Source organism: Triticum urartu, chromosome 2A, assembly GCF_056163025.1.
Source record: "Triticum urartu cultivar PI428250 chromosome 2A, HENAU_Tu73, whole genome shotgun sequence".
In the NCBI taxonomy this organism is placed as follows: Eukaryota; Viridiplantae; Streptophyta; class Magnoliopsida; order Poales; family Poaceae; genus Triticum; species Triticum urartu.
The window spans coordinates 31,670,031-31,673,984 of record NC_141874.1 but is presented as its reverse complement, the minus strand read 5'-3'; positions in this window follow the sequence as shown (position 1 = coordinate 31,673,984).

Genomic DNA, 3,954 nt, shown 5'->3' with positions numbered 1-3,954 from the left:
GCACATCACTTAAGCCTTGCAAGCATTACAACTAATGAGTTAGTTGCGAGATGATGTATTACGGAACGAGTAAAGAGACTTGCCGATAACGAGATTGAACTAGGTATTGAGATACCGACGATCAAATCTCGGGCAAGTAACATACCGATGACAAAGGGAACAACGTATGTTGTTATGCAGTCTGACCGATAAAGATCTTCGTAGAATATGTAGGAGCCAATATGAGCATCCAGGTTCCGCTATTGGTTATTGACCGGAGACGTGTCTCGGTCATGTCTACATTGTTCTCGAACCCGTAGGGTCCGCACGCTTAAGGTTTCGACGATAGTTATATTATGAGTTTATACGTTTTGATGTACCGAAGGTTGTTCGGAGTCCGGATGTGATCACGGACATGACGAGGAGGCTCGAAATGGTCGAGACATAAAGATTGATATATTGGAAGCCTATGTTTGGATATCGGAAGTGTTCCGGGTGAAATCGGAATTTTACCGGAGTACCGGGATGTTACCGGAACCCCCCGGGAGCTATATGGGCCTTAGTGGGCCTTAGTGGAAAAGAGAAGGGGCAGCCCAAGATGGGCCGCGCGCCCCTCCCCTCCCATGGTCCGAATAGGACAAGGAGAGGGGACCGGCCCCCCTCTCTCTTTTCCCCCCTCCGCGAATCCTATTCCAACTAGGATTGGGGGGGGGGGATCCTACTCCCAGAGGGAGTAGGACTCCTCCTGGCGCGCCTCTCCTAGGCCGGCCGCACCCCCCCCCCCCCTTGATCCTTTATATACGGAGGCAGGGGAACCCCAGAGACACACAAGTTGATCCACGTGATCATATTCTTAGCCGTGTGCGGCGTCCCCTGCCACCATAGTCCTCGATAATATTGTAGCGGTGCTTAGGCGAAGCCCTGCGACAGTAGTACATCAAGATCGTCACCATGCCGTCGTGCTGAAGGAACTCTTCCCTGACACTTTGCTGGATCGGAGTCCGGGGATCGTCATCGAGCTGAACGTGTGCTAAAACTCGAAGGTGCCGTAGTTTCGGTGCTTGATCGGTCGGGCCGTGAAGACGTACGACTACATCAACCAAACGCTTCCGTTGTCGATCTACAAGGGTACGTAGATTACACTCTCCCCTCTCGTTGCTATGCATCACCATGATCTTGCGTGTGCGTAGGAAATTTTTTGAAATTACTACGTTCCCCAACAAGTACTACTAGTTCAAACTAGATCAAGTTCGGATTAGTAGTATACTTTTGACATGCACCACATGTTGCCTCCACTTGAACTTAATCCACCTTCATTTGACACACTGTTATGGACATATTGATATAACAACCTTATAATTGGTATTGTACCAAAATTTGTATAACGGCGTATAAATACACTAAAAATTAAAAAATGAGAAAAAGAATACTAGTAGCGATGGAGAGTAAACACACTACTACTAATTATATTAGCAGTAGCGCGGGAGCGAACAAACGCTGTGGCTATATGTCTTAGCAGTAGCGCGTGTCGCACGCGCTACTGCTAAGGAATAGCTGTAGCGCCTTACTAGTAGCGCGGTGTCCCGTGCTACTAGTGGGCATTAAACCCGCGCTACTACTATGGTTTTCCCTAGTAGTGTAAAACCCTAGCGAACGACGGGTATCGCCGCGGGTGGTGGACACCTAAAGAGAAGGAACCAAAACAGGATCATAGCTCCAATGAGATCCCTGAAGAACCTGCCAGGTACTGGAAAATCTGCCCTCCAACGCAACCATGTAGCGACGGACGTGCTCGTCCTCCTCGCTGACACGGTGACGTACCACCTCCGTGGGGTCCTCAAGCCCCCGCACTGTCACTGGCCCACGCGACCGCCACCAAAGAAGGTTCGGGTCAACGACGGGCTGGCTCCTCACCAAGCTGCGGCCCCCGAAAGGTAGCACCTCCCAGTACCAGCCTGGCGGGGCCCAGTCCCGGACATGGCCCCTCTGATCAAGCAGGTGTCCTCCGCGAGTCGACGATGAGGATGTGGGATAGGCATCATCGACCTCGATGCTGGAATAATTGCTATAACTAAAAAAATGACAACAAATCTCATATACCTAAATTTTCTTACTGAAAATAAACTAGTTCTATTAATTCAACTAGTTCTTACTAAAAATAAACTAGTCCAACTAGTTCTATTAATTTTCTTACTAATTCTATTAAACACTTACTAAAACAGTAAAAAAACTATATTGATTTTTTCTCTAAACTAAACACTACTGCCCTAATTAACATCTAGTTAAATCATACTGCCCTAACATCTAAACTCAACACTACTGCCCTAACTACATCTAATTAAATTCTTAAGCATCTACAAGTACTAACTAATTCGATGAACCCTACCTAGGTACTTAAGCATCAACAACTACTTAAGCACCCATTGATGAACCCAAATTTGTCCTAAAATCTAATTAAGCATCTACAACTACTGTCCTAATTAACATCTAGTTTACAATTAAGTATCTACAACTACTGCCCTAATTAGCATCTAATTTGATGAACCCTGACTAATTAGATGAACTCTAAAATTTGATGAACCTAGGAACCCTAGCTAGGCAGAGGTAGGGGAGGAGGAGGAGGAGGTGTAGGCGTGCTCTCACCTCGGGCGCCGGCGGACTTATGGAGCGGCCGTCGAGGTCGGGGTCGGGGCTCGGGCGAGCGGCGGAGGGCGGCGTCGAGGTCGGGGTCGGGGGTGGCATCGAGGGCATGCGGAGGGCGGTGGGAGAGCGCGCGGCGGCCGAGGGAGACAACGGCGGCGACAACGGACGAGTTCGATTTGGGGGAAGTGGCCGCGGGGAAGAAAACCCGCGCGGTTAAGTCAAAAATAGCAGTAGTGCGGGCTAGGAAAAGCACTACAACTACATTAGCTATATCGCTATATGAAAATAATCGCTACTGCTAAGTTAGCTATAGCGCCTCTCCTAAAAGCACGCTGCTGCTACGCCTTTCTTCTTTATTTTTCTCTTTCATTTATTTTCCTTCACATTTTCTTTTTTCCTTCCCTTTTTTCCATTTCTTTCATTTTCATTTACTTTTCTATATGTTTCTCATTTTATTTTCCTTTCATTAGCAGTAGCGCTTTCTGCGTAAAACACGCTCTACAACAATCTTAGCAGCAGCGCGCTTCGCTTAAGCTCGCTACTACTATTGATTGCCTGGAGAGAACAGTAGGGGAATTGTAGTTGTAGCGCTTTTTCCCTGAGACGCGCTATTGCTATAAATTTAGCTGCAGCGCGTTTGTTTGCCCCACGTTGGTGGTAAGTAGTAGTAGCGCTCCTTTTTGACCCGCGCTACTGGTAAGTTTCTATGTATAAGCTTTTCCCTAGTAGTGTGAGGACGGGGACGGGACAGGACGGACCGCCAAACCTAGACAAATCTCGAGGAAAATGGAGTTTTGACAAGGAGCTTCGAGAGGAGAAAGCTTAAGTGTGACTCGGGCATTTCATCGAACACCTCATGTGCATAGGACGTGAGCTAGAGCACCACAAAGCCCTCCAACGTCCGGCCAGAAAAACGGAGCAGTGGAGTGCTCTGCTCGCGGGCGAGGGGGTATATATAGGAATCTCATTGGTATATATAGGCATCGCCAATGGTTGTGGGCCAGGAGCGAGGCCTATTGGTCCCGGTCCATGTCTGGAACCGGGACCAAAGGGACCAGACGAACCTGAACCAATGCCCCACGAGGCCCGGCCGGCCCCCTGGACTCACGAACCGGGACCTATGCCCCATGGGTCCCGGTTCGTGACTGAACCGGGACTAATGGGCTGGCACGGCCTGGACCAAAGCCCGGTTTTCTACTAGTGGGGTAAGGATCTGAAAAGATGGAAATGAAAATATGAGGACCTTTTGACAAAAATAGTAGTATACATGAGGGGCTGAAAAGATAGCACGTGGAATTCCTAAAATTTTGGATGAAGAACGGTAAAAAATTC